At 41.6% G+C, this 13,626-nt stretch overlaps 1 pseudogene; it reads right to left on the reverse strand.

Moving 5' to 3' along the window:
* Positions 1-12,286: 12,286 nt before the first annotated feature.
* On the reverse strand, positions 12,287-13,225 carry LOC101567287 (annotated as a pseudogene).
* Between the last annotated feature and the right edge of the window lie 401 nt (positions 13,226-13,626).

A 13,626-nucleotide genomic window follows, 5' to 3' on the forward strand; every position in this document is an offset into this window, starting at 1 on the left:
TCAAGAACAATCAGCTACCTTATCTTTAACAAAAGAGGCAAACACCCTCACTACAAGATAGCCTCTTCAATAAATGGTGCTAGAAAAACTGGCTTTTTACATGCAAAAAATTAAGGCTGGATCTATACCTCTCACCATACACTAAACTAAAGTTGAAATGGATTGAAGAGTTAAATATTAAAACAGAAACACTTAATCTGATGGAAGATAAAATAGGTAAAATTCTACATAAGTGTAGGCAAAGACTTTATGAACTAACCATGATTATCCAGGGACTATTACAGAGAACCCAAGTCTGGGTTCTTGTCTTATTATAAACTACCAACAGAATGAAAGGATAACTTACAAAATGGGAAAAACTTTAACCTGCTGCTATTCTAGACTAATGTCTAAGAACACCTCAAATTTAAAGACTCAATCCAAAAATGGGCATCGGAAATCTGGAAGGAGTGTACACTTCCCAGATGAAGAAGTACAAGCAACAAATAAACACATGAAAGGGTGTTTGACATTGCTATCATTTGAGAAATGCAAAGTAAACAACTTCTCCATCTTACTCCAGAAAGAATAGCTACCATGAAGAAATCAACCAATAACAAATGCTGGCAAGGCTGTAGGACAAAGAAATGCTTTCCACTGTTGTGTGTAAACTGGTACAACCACTATGGAAATTAGCATGAAGATTCCTCAAAAATCAAAACTCAAGGTTCCATTCGACCCAGGTATTCCTTTCTAAGTATCTTCCTGAAAGAGCTAAGAGCATCACACCACAGCCATCTATGCATACACATGTTTACAGGTGCAAACCTTTATTCCTTTTAAATTGTACAGTTCTTTTACAATATTCTGATATTTAGATGACCTCTAGATGGTTAATGTACATCTTGGTCTGAAACCCAACCATGAATTATGATTTCATCAATATGATTATTCTAAATAGAGTCATAAAGATGTTGGGAAGGTGTGAGTACTACAGTGGAAGACATCAATAGCACAAACCTTTCCCTGTGAACCCATGTTGACAACAACACAACTGATAACAGCTAAACCTTGGAAGCAGCCTGGATGCCCATCAATGGATGAATGGATGAAGAAAATGTGCTTTTTTATATGCAATGGAGTACTACTCTGCCATAAAGAATGATAAACTTGAGAAATTTCTGTCTAACTGGATGCACCTCAAGACTCTAAGTGAAATAAATTGGATGTATATATTTTGAATATTGCATTGTTTCTCTGGTGTGAGAAACTGAAAATGCAAGGTCAAAATTGATGACTGATACTGACAAACAGGTAGAAAATGTTCAGTGAGAAGGGGAACATGGGATGGGGGAAGGGAAAGAAAAAGAAGGGAAAAACAGAATAAATGGGAAATATAGAAATAAAGTTTTTGTAAATAAGGAGGAAAAGAAGGGTTGAAGGGAGGGGAAGGGAATGGAAAAAAGAAGAATAAGAATCAATCACATACAGATACAAATTCCCTGTGATGCATGTGATCATTAAAGTGTGATACTAAAATTAAGTTTTTAAAACTCCCAGTGGTTCCAACTGTACTTGAAGTAATCCAGTCCTCCAAGTCCCTGCACGAGCTGGCTTCTGCCTCTTATCCGACTCTGTCTTTCCAACCTTGGCCCCTCCATTCCCTGTGCCTCAACCCCAACCCCTTCCACATGACAAGCCAGGCTTTCCCCCACTTTGGGGTCTTTCGATGTGTGACACATTCCCACCTTCCAGGCCCACCCCAGCACCTGCTTAATTCCTTTTATTCTTTAGGTCTCCACTTACAAGTCATCTCCTCAGGTGAGAACCCTTTCCTGGCCTCCCTGTCAGGAGGGCATTTGGTGTGCAGCCCTTAACACACAACCATTTCTCTTTGTTTACTTGTTCACATCCTACCACTAGACAATGAGGTTAATGAGGTCCACGAGGAAAAAAGCACGGTGACTGCTGAATGCCAACGCATGACACACAACAGAAGCTCAAAACATCTTCATAAATCTTACCCCATGGGCGGGGCCTGAGATAAGCAGCTGCTTCACAGTGAGGAATCAATAAAGCCAGATGCTTTAAAAGGCAAAGCATCCCGTTTATGTTAGGAAAACCAGTTTGATGCAGACCCCAGGGATGGGATAAATCCATTACATCACTGTGTGACAGAGACCATCTCAGGCTCCCTCTTAATTGTGCAGGAGCATTTTATCCAGTACAAGTGCCCATGAGGTGCCTTGGGACCCCTGCTCCCTGCTTTGGACCACTTTATTCACCCTTTCTTTTTTTATGTATTTAGTACAGGGTCTACAGGGTCTCACTATGTGGATCAGACTCACAGTGATACTTCTGTTTTCAGCCTCCCAAGTGCTGGGATTACAGGCACATGCCACCACGCCCAGTATCATTCACCATCTCAGCATGCCCCTGATGGAGCTGGCATGGCATGCCATGAATCGAACCCTGGTCCCTGTGTCTGCCTAAACAGGCACTTTAGTCCACTGAGCTTTCTGGCTGGCCCTTATTCACCCTTTCTTCCGATGTACAGCAGCATTTAATTCACCTAACATACTATTTTGCAAAATTAGTAGGGCATTTTTCATGATCACAGTGTTAACAAATTATCACTTGGATACAGTGGAAAATTAATAAAAGATAAGCAATAGCTATTCACATCCCACTACCTAGGAAAAAAGCAAACTCAGCTCCTTCAAGTCTTTGTGCTTCTTTTTTTTCCCCTCATTGTTAGTGTTGATCAAAAGACTCAGGAGAGGACTTGACTGAAACCACTGTAATAAAGTTGAACCTTTGGGAGATTTTAATTAATCAAATTTGCTTTGTCCTCTTTGCCTAAAATCAGTGGGGATGAGTTGGGGACACATTATTAAAAGTTTCAGTTGAAGAAGCTATTTTCAGCTCATTTGCTCAAATCACCTTCCACCCTTTGCCTTTGGATCCTCCTGAGGGATGCCAGGGAGCCTGCAATATGCAACAGCTTAGTGAATTGCTAGGGTGAGTGAACACAGCATCCCCTCGGAACCGCATCTGCCTCCTTTCCCTGAAAATGGCAACTTGTGTTTGGAGAGATTTGTCATGTATGGGATCCTACTCGGCTCTAGGGACTGCAGAGCACCTTTCATGAATTACCAAATCTTCACAATGACTTAGCTCCAGTTTGCAGATGAGCTTATGGAAGCTCAGTGAGGTGGGTGAATTGTCCGAGGTCTCCCTATGTGAGTGGCTGGTTCAGGCTCATATGCAGATCTCCCTGGTTCTTTCCTTGATCAGTTACACAGAAAGAATGTTGCCTGGGCTGTGAACTGCTAGAATCAAAGGGCAAAGAACAAAGGAGCCTTTCCCTATGTTGGGTTTTAAATTGCTCAGAAGCTCATGGCTTGGATTGTCTAAAAGGGACTGGGGAAACAGCCAATTAATTGAGATCATCACTGGGTTAGATTACTACTTAATAGACTAACTAAGCCCTCAGGACATGGCCTCAATACAGCCAGAATTTAATAGTCATATTCCTTCCCCTGATACAACTGGATGTCTAAATCCCCCACAACATCTTTGCTCATTTTGCCTTACACAATCCACACTTGTTCAAGGATCTGGGCCACCAGAGGTGGGTGGGGCTTGGCTCTGCAGCCCCAGGTTGTGGTTTGCTTTACCACGAACTTCAGCTCTAGGAGAAAGGTCAGAGGCAGAGCCTGGGGATGGGATTGAACTCTGGGCTTGGTTTGTCCTGGGAATAAATGTGTACTGGATTTCCCTAGAAACACTACTAAGGGAAAGTAGATGAAGGCCCAAGATCTAGAAATCACCTCTGCTAAATGGAGTGTTTCAACTAAAACAATTAAGCTAGCACACTGGTCCCAGGGTACATGTCCTATCTTCAGTCCTATCAAGACCCTGGTCTTCCTTCAGCATCTGCCTCCTGCCTTCTGCTCTGCCTCCTCCTGGTGGTCCTATGGATGAGGCACTCTTGACCTAGTGTCCTCCATGCCCCAGAAGAAAGGCAAGGTCACTGCCAGCACTGAGCCAACTATCACTTGGAGTTCAACAAGATCCAGAACTCACTTCACTGAAGCCAACTTCTTGTAGTGACAGGAAAGCCATAAACTTTTCTTCCAACTGTGAAACTCAGGGCACTGCTCTCCTTCCAAAGACAGGCTGGGTGGCCTGGAGTGCAGGAGACTGCCCTGTGGACTATGCCCAGAGAAGGCTGTAAGCAGAGTGAGCTGTAAAGAGTGTATCCTACAACTGCCTTGTTTTAAGGAGTGAGTCAGCCCAAAGCCTACTATGTGACTCAGGAGAGCACTGCAGATAGCAGGGTTCTGAGAGGAGATAACAAAGCAGCTGAGGACAAGTGACTCTTCCCAAACTTCTTCCCTAGAATTGTACTTTATTTCACTTGAAAGCTGAGTTAGTCATTATCCATGACCTATCCCTGGTCTCTTCTGTGCATGATGCAAAAAATGTTGCATTTCTGCAACATTTCCTTTCTTTTCAAGCCACACCTGTATGGGCAGCTTAGCCCCCCTCCCCAGCCATCAAAGGTGGCCTTCTCACTCCAATCTGTAGATCACACAACCAACAAATACCCCGGATCTGGTTGGCTCAGTGTCTCTGTTGTCTCAAGCACTGGGCCATCCCAGTTCTGTTTCACTTTTATTTTGTCTCAGAGTTTTTTCTTTGCAGTCTTGCATCACAGCACCAGACAGGAGATCAGGGTCTTTGCCTGGAGCCCTGATACTCAGGGGCCCCTCAGAGATCATCCTTGTAAGTGCCCTGAAAAGTGTTCACTTGAAGAGAGCCCTGGGGAGACAACATGTTCCAGTTCAGCAGCTATTTGTTAAGTGACAATGGTTGGCATACAGGGCAACGTACCCCCACCTTTATTGAGGTGACAAGCCAGTGGGGAAGGCAGGCAGGCATGGAATGTAACCAAAAAGAGAGGTCACTGGGGATGGTGGTACATGCCTATAATCCCAGCACTCTGCAGGCTGAGGCAGGAGAACACAAGTTTGAACCTAGTCTGAGTAACTGAGAAAGACCCTGCCTCAAGATATAAAACAAAAAGGAGCTGAGATTATAGTTAAATGCAAAAGGTTAGGGTCCTGTGAGAGACCAGATAGGAGACTAAGGCCTAACTGGCCCCTGAGCACTAGGGAGAAAGGCAGTGTAAGTGTGTGCTCTCGCACTGCAGGGAAAAGTAATGTAGCTGAGATCCTGTTGGTGACTCAGATATGTATCATGGAGGGCGGGAGACAGATAAATCCTGCTTTGCTCTGACTGCTTGTGCCCATGTCTAAGAGAAAAAGCCAAGGTGCGACCAGCACTCAGGGCTCTTCGTTGAAGGGAGACAAGAGCTCCTGGGTCCCCCACATTTTAACCCATTCTGTATCTCTTTGTGTTTCATCTTCATTGCCCTCTGGTCAGGCACAAGCTGATAGGCTGGCACCCTACCACTGTGCTGAAAAGGGAGAGGGACAAAGGAGAAAAGATACAGGAGTGGTGAGCATGTGTAAGACTAGCAACATGGGTGACTGGGACAGGAGAAACCAGCCTTCGTGATACCTTAGTGATCCAGAAAAACCCTGTCTAAAAAAACTGGCTGGGGCTGGCTTAGTGTCAAGGCCCTAGGATCAGTCCCTAATCCCAAGAGAGGGTTGTACAGAGGGACAAAGGGAGGGAGGGAGGGAGGGAGGGAGGGAGGGAGAAAGGGAGAAAGGGAGGCAGAGAGGGGTAATTACACATTGCAGTATGTGCTACAGAGGAAGAGAAGGAAGTGTGAGGAGTAATGCGATGGAGAATTAAGAAGACAGAATACATAATCACTTCGCTGTGGCTGCCATGGGGAGGCTGGGCAGGGAAATCAAAGGCCAGTTTACAGCCACGTCATTGGCCTAAGGGAGTGATGATGGGGCTTGAATAGTAGGTGAAAGAAGTGGGTCATGGGGCTGGGGAGATGGCTCAGTGGAATAAGCGCTTCCCTGGCAAGCGCAAGGGCCTGAGTTCAATCCCTGGTTCCACAAAAAAAAAAAAAAAGAAGTGGGTCATGTGCTCTAAGCAGGAGCATATTTTGGACATAGAATCAGCAGTGCCTGATGGTCCTGGTGAATGGTCCTTGAGAAGATGAGGGAGGGAGAGCTAAATCTCAATCTGAAATTGGATGAGACAATCTGAAATTCTGAGTCTACAGCTGGGAAGACTATGAGGCTTCAAAACCAAGAACAGCAAGCCAAAAGGTGGGACCCATCCTAGCGCTTAGTGAGGCTCACTACCAGAGCACTGCCCCTAAGTGTCCTTCTTCATGGGATCCAAAGGAAAAGGGGCTTTGCTCTGGCCACCAGCCTCCCTTAGTAAGCTTCTTCCTTCTATACACACCTTTCAGAATCCCAGGATTCTCATATTGTCTCTGGCTACCATCTTATATGGGATATATATGTATATATATTTTTCAAACCAAGGTTATAACAGAGAACCAATGAGTAAGGTTGAAAAAAAGAATAACAAAGCCATCACATTTTCAAACATTCATCTTCTGAACATCTTTCAAGCTTATAGCCCTGATAAAGTATTGTCACAATATTTGGTTCCCGAGTTCTGTCATGGCTGTGGGATACAGCTGTATATGGACATCTGCAAATGCACAGTGCTGTCACTTTCCAGGGGGTCACTTGGGCATGTGCACCCCAAGGATATACACTGTCCACAGTAGGAGTAAGCGATTACAAAACAATGGCCATGGGGGCCTGGCCCTAGCTCAGGCCTTTAAGTGGCTGCTTCCACAAAGCTGTCAGCCTCAGGTTGCTGGAGTTCGAACCTCACACCTCTCCCGCTGGCCAAAAGTGCCCTGAAGGCATTCGAGGAACCAAAAAAAAAAAAAAAAACCTTAAAACAATGGCCATGATTCCCATAACCACCTATGCAATGAGTCATATTGCTCTATCATCACACCTGGCCTAGGTGTGTACACTCTTTGACACCAAGTACCCATTAAGAAGTCCAAAAATTATTTGAATAGCTGTCCTGGCCATCAGAAAACTGTGTGTTGTGTAACGGACAAAACACATGATTTGGAACCCACCGTTTAGGGTCTCTGTGTTCCTGACAATCAATTCACCTTCTTTGACACAGTTTCTACTCATATGAAAAGGAAGAAATACTCCTCACCTAAACCGTGAGATTAGGGTGAGAATTCAGCAAAATCATTCATGAGAAAGTACCTGGCATGTTCTAAGCCTTTATCAAATGCTCAGTGTGGCTTACTATAGTAGACTTTTTACCTTGTAAACACTCCTTTGCCCAGCTTACAGTAAAATTTTTACCCATTTTGAAGTAAAACATTGTTATTTTCTATTCCTCCTATATTTAATATGGATAGGTGTTCAGGCATTTTGAGCCTGTTTCACAGATGGGAAATTTCCAAAGACACGGAAAACTACCTCAGGCCTGTGAGTTTGGAAAGAAAAATAAATGTAAAGAGGAGTAACATGGGAATTTTGCATTCTGAATTTCACAGAAGCCTGTTCAGGTATTCATACAGTCAAAAATGAGTGATAACAATAAATTTTATTAAATTCTATATTTAATCAGGTTTTTCTCAGTAAAACTAAAATAGCTCCAGTGTCACTACATAAGAACTAAGCAAGAATAATTTCAGTTGCAATCGTCTAAGTAAAATGCCTTAACTTGTGGCAACTTAATATTGTGTCTTTCAAACATGTTCTTCTTGAACTACATCTTACACCATACTTCCACTACCATTTTCTGTACAGTTCTGATTAGAAAATAAACATACCTTGCCTGGATATTAGAATATTAAATGAGTCACATATGACTATATATAAGAGATATTAAAATGTAACCATAAAGTTTACATTTTCAAAAAGCATTTGATGATTTCTGTAAAAATTCCTAACTTGTCTCCAGCCAGCACAGTTTATAAAATAGCACATTTACAGTGTAACCTCATTTTATAAGGCATGCAGTAATTATGTGCATATGGCAAACTCTTGGAAAGACAGCTATTTACAATCTTTGTAATAGTTATTTTGAATCACATAATTGTGGGAGAAACATGTTTCTTTCTCTAAACTTTTGCCTTTTGATTTATGCAGCACATGTATCTATTACTTCTGTGATGAGTTAAGAAAACATTCTTTTACAGTGATTTGTGAGTTGTTCTATATTCTTTATATCTTTGTAGAACTATGTGTAGATCTATAAAATTCTTTCCCCTCGTCTCTTCACCCTTGCTTATAACTATATTAATTTCATTTTGTCCATTAGTGTAAAACAGTATGAACATTACAGAATCTAAGGAAAATAAGTATCTGCCTGCAAGTAAAGAGATGGATATATTCCAAATTTTAGGCCCTAAGCTGAGTCTCCCCAAACAAATTTAAAAATTTGTTTGTCACCAGTTCTATCTCTTTTTTTTTCTTGGCAGAACTGAGGATTGAACTCAGACCCTTGTACTTTCCAGGCAAGTGCTTATCCTACTGAGCTATCTCCCTAGCCCCATGTCACTAGTTCTAGCCTATCATGTGATTACCTGACAATTTCTAAAAATCCTTTGTGCAGCTCCATGAAGAGGCCTTAGAGGTGAGCAGAGAGCTCAAGTGTAGCTTCTGTCTGCATATCCACCTGCTCACAAACCCTGGTCCTCATCTGGGGCCCAAAGGAAATGCACCTCTAGGCCCTTCAGCCTGGGAAACCCCCCAGGCCTTGCTGAGAAGTACTAGTGTTTGGCTAAAGGACTGTTCTTCCAGAGCCCACATAACAATGCACCACAGTCCAGTGGCTTAAACAACAGAAATTTGTTTTCCCAGAATTTTAGAGAAGGTCACATGTCAGCAGCACTGATTTCTTAGACTGTAGATGGCTGTGCTCTCCTCTGTCTTTGCCTGGTCTTCCCTCTGTGTGAGTCTTATGCCAATCTCTTCTTAGAAGGACACAGGTCCTGTTGGCTTAGCACTCAACTGTATGACCTTATTTCCCCTTGATTACCTCTCTAAAGACCTTATCTTTGAATAAGGACGCATCTGAATGTGCTGAGATTTAAGTTAGCACTTAAATCTATGAATTCTGGCAAGTCAAAATACAGCCCACAGCAAGTTTCTATCAAAGAAATAAACAGAGAAATTTGAAGCAGAGGCGCCTCAGGTGATACTATAAAAGATATTGTGATACCTGACAATTTCTCAAAATCCAGGTGGACTTCCTTTCATGCTCCTTTATAGCAGGGTACCATTTAGTAAAAGTGCTTGGGGTGTGGGGTCTTCTATACATTGTCCACTGAGCAATCACGCCAGCAGCCAGCTCAAGTTCAATGTTAGCATCACCCCTACTTTCATTCATGAAAGGAAGATTGTTTAAGCACCTATTTGAATACTTTACTGAATTGGGCCTTATTATGGCAAATAAATGTGTGGAAAATGTGAAAATGACAGGCTAGAACTGGTGACTAGAAATGTAAGTCTCGTAATTTGCTAAAATTGACAAGATAAAGTGGGAATTATGGTGCAGGCTTGAAGCAAAGACTTTCCCAACTAAAGATCACTAAATTTTAGCTGATTTGTACACATTGGTGAAGGAAAAATAAAAAGCTAAGTATAACATAAACCAAGTTCCAAACCCAAATGCTTCAAGTTTGGGCCTAAAGGATGAGATGCACATATACGGTGGGACCTTCAGCTCACAGAGAATGGCACTTCCCTTGTCAAACCCAGGTGTCTCCTACAACCGTCGTACATGCAATGCATACACATTTGACCTCAAGAACCATGTACAAGAAACTATAGAAAAGCAAAGAACTCTCTACTGGAAGGCCTGGGGAGATAGCTCAGTAGAATAAGTGTTTGCCTGGCAAGTGCAGGGTCCAGAGTTCAATCTCTGGTACTGAAAAATCAAAAACAAACAAACAAAAAAAAAACCTCTCTACTGGAAAGCAGGAAGTCACCTAACATGTTTCTTTATTGACATTCTCTAACAAATAATATTAAGCAAACAACTCCAATGAGCATAGTCTAACATATCCCTAGCCCAAGCTTTTGTTATATTTTTGTTGTTGTTGTTGTTTATTTATTTTTTGTTTGTTTGTTTTTTGGTACCAGGGATTGAACTCAGGACCCTGCACTTGCTACGCAAACAATTATTCTACTGAGCAATCTCCCCTGGGCCTTTTGTTTTTTGTTTTTTGGGGGTTTTTTGATCCAAGGTTTCATTATGTAATTCAGGCTGGCCCTGAAGTCACTTTGTAGTCCAGGTTGGCCTTAAACTCACAGCAAAATCTTCCTGCCTCAGCCTCCCAAGTACTAGGATTACAGGTACACCCAACATAATGCAATACAACAAGTATTATGGAATTTATATCATTTTGTTTAGTGAAATTCTGTATTGTTTTTTTTTTTTTTTTTTGGTAGTTCCAGGGATAAAACTTGGGACCTTGCACTTGCCAGGCAGGCACTTTTGCCACTGAGCTATATCCCTATCCCTGAAGCATTCTGTTCTGTACAATTCTTAGGTCGGTCTTATACTCTCCCTCTCCTCGATCCAGGCATATTCATGAAATTTCTATTTCATGGATTCTACTGTCATTTTTTACCTATGTCTCTTCCTTTTCATTTCTCTTTTTTTTAATTAAGTAAACTTTTATTGAAGTTTAAATTGTGTTACAGAAATACATTTCAAATTATTTAATCCAGCACCAATGAAGGGAGAAATTATGGCACCAAATTTTCTCTCTTCTGCCACACTAGGATAGATTACTATTTAATCTACAGTTTTCATTGTTCCAGGCTTTTTTTCCATACAAATCTGTGCAAGCTTATAAATAGAATTCTTAAGTATTTTATGGGGAAAAAAGGCATCAGACCTTAAGCTAACAAACTTCACCGAAGCTCCTGGGAAAGTGTTCAAGAACAACATCTGCCTTGAGCATTGGTCCTCACTACAGAGCAAGTCAAAGCACTAGGTGTTGTGTTCATGACAGAAATCAAACGGGTCACACTGACTGAAAATGTCTTTAATGAAACAGTCAATCAACAATGTTAAACTTAAAGTCAGTGTTCCAACCACTTGATTTCAAGCCAAGGAGATTTTATGTTTAGAAACACTAATAAGAGGTGTTTCACTTATAAATACAGAAGGAACAAAAACATCAATGCATCAATCCAGAAATTATCAAGAAAATATTGTGAGAACAAATACAAAACTGTACAAAATGTAGCCAGCTCTGCTATCCTCTCAGATGCTCAAATCGCAGTATTTGCAAATACAGCCAACTCTTAAAAGCTGCTTCAAGCCACTTCCCACTGGATGTTTTCGGTGCTTTGTTTTGTTTATCCACCCACACCTTCTGCTACGTGGGTAAATGTGAACAACCTGGATGGGCATTTATTTGATCCTGTGACTGCCATGATGAAAGGAAGACGGTGCAGAGCATGTCAGAACACTTACGTGTATCACGAAACCACACGGTTGTGTCACAAATGGCGAGGCCACCAAAATTCTATGAATCCGAGTTTATAGATGCTATGCAATAACAGATTAGTGACAACGGCTAAAATAAGACTAAATGTTCCAACCTGACTGGACTTTGAGAATCAAGGACAGTCTTCATGCCCAATCTGCCCGCTTACCTACCTGGTGACAAAAATCCATTTACACTACTACTTTGCAAAGGGACAATACTCTTTGAGAATTTCATTGAAAAGCACAGAACAATATACGCTTTTCACAGACCTCAGCTAGCACCCTCTAATCTTAATATATACCTAAACATTTTTATGAATTAGAAATTGGTTTCAATATCATTAGTAGAGAATGTTCTAGAAAGTGGAGGCAACTGGATGTAAAATTCCGGCAGCAATTTAACAGAACAGCCCCAGATTACTAGGCTGAGGCCAACACCTGATGAGGACAAAAGCCTTATCTGTGGGGAATTCTGGACAATACCTGCAGAAATATGACACTGTGCAAATTGAATTATTTTCCCAAGTGTTGTAAAATTTCATATAGTAAAAGTTTTTTTTCTACGTGCCCTTCAATTTCACAGCAAGAGCAGCATAGAATACCTACACAAAGAAGAGAGCATTCACATAAGATATCTAACTGCTTGATATAATAATGCATACACTTCAAAGTGATTACACTACACTACATCCAGGGCTTTCTGCAACTACCTGGTGCTGTTAAGCAAGGCAGGGACCCTGGTCTCAACATCTAGAAAGCAGCCACCACCTTCTATGTGTGTTCTCTTTTTGCATTCTTTCTTCATTTTTCTTAATCAACTCTGCTGCTATTGCAGCTTCTTAGTAAAAGTGGTAACACAAAGTTGTTATCATAGAACATAGCACTCTGACAATCAAGATGTTTAAAACCTTCTGTCTTCTGGGTGAAGAAAGCACGGTGTGATAATTAGAACTTTGATTGACAAACAAGGTGGTCACACATTTTCCTGGCTTGAAGACTTCCACAAATTTCCTGATCAGGTCATCATGGGAGGTCTGAGGTGAGTTAGTTTCAAAGCTAACATAAGAAAACTCTGGTTCTGGAATGATGTGAATAGTTCAACAAGTTCCATCCGATTTCATTCCATTCATTGAATACCCACAAGGATTGAACAGTGTAGCATCAATGACAGAACCTGGTATGAGGTCAGGAATTCCATTCTCATGAGTGACATCCTTTACAGTAGCACCATCTTCCGTAACTCCTGGGTCAAGCTCACTCATCAGAATCTCCAGGGTCTGATCTGCTTGGCTGATTACTGCACTCTCTGGGAAATCCAAAGTATACATGTACCAACCATCAGAATTCATATATCCCATACAATATGCTGCTCCAATTGGGAAAATTGCATTAAGAAACTCTATTTGTTCCTGGAAGCTCTGGTGTGGGTACCCTCGGTGAGAAGGCATCATGAAATTCTTATGAGAATAAAAGAAGCTTTGGATTAAGTCAAACCCACCGTAATCCCTAGCTCACTTCAACAGGGGAACCACTGCTTTCAGTAAGAGGTCGGTACCACATGTACACAAGCTTCCTGTGTGTCAGTTTTTGCTATACTTATGACTGAACATTGTGCATCCTTTGAAAGCACAGCTCACTCAGGTCTCAGGAGAGTGCGAAGATCCCCAGATCCCTGGTTGGCGTCGGGTTGCTGGTGGGTGAGCCAAACCTCCAGTAGCTTCTTGGTCCCTTTGAAAAAATGTACAGCTTCCATCACCATGAGTCTAGAGACCAACGAACAGCCACAGAAAAATCAGCTAAACTAAATCTCTTCCCCTACCACTATAGACTGTTCCAGCTGTGTTGCTACATGTTCAGGTTCTTTATTTTCCTATAATTTTATATTAACTTTAAAAAAAAAGTTAATAAAATTTTCTCAGCTTTTTTTGTGAGCAAAAGCTGAAAGTGAGTCTGTTGGAAATAGAGACAGATATAGTCAGTCTCTTGTAGTCTGCTGCTTCCCTGTTAAGGAGAGTAAAGCAAGCACTAGGCAACGCAGTTGCACTAGCTAATGTCGCCGGCCATCCTGTGTAAGCCCTTTGCATCTCTATGTGGAAAGCTCAAACTCCTGCATACTCCTGGTGGGAATATAAAGTGGTGGCACATCATGGGAAA

This window comes from Octodon degus, unplaced genomic scaffold, assembly GCF_000260255.1.
Source record: "Octodon degus isolate 3935 unplaced genomic scaffold, OctDeg1.0 scaffold00015, whole genome shotgun sequence".
NCBI classification, from domain to species: domain Eukaryota; kingdom Metazoa; phylum Chordata; class Mammalia; order Rodentia; family Octodontidae; genus Octodon; species Octodon degus.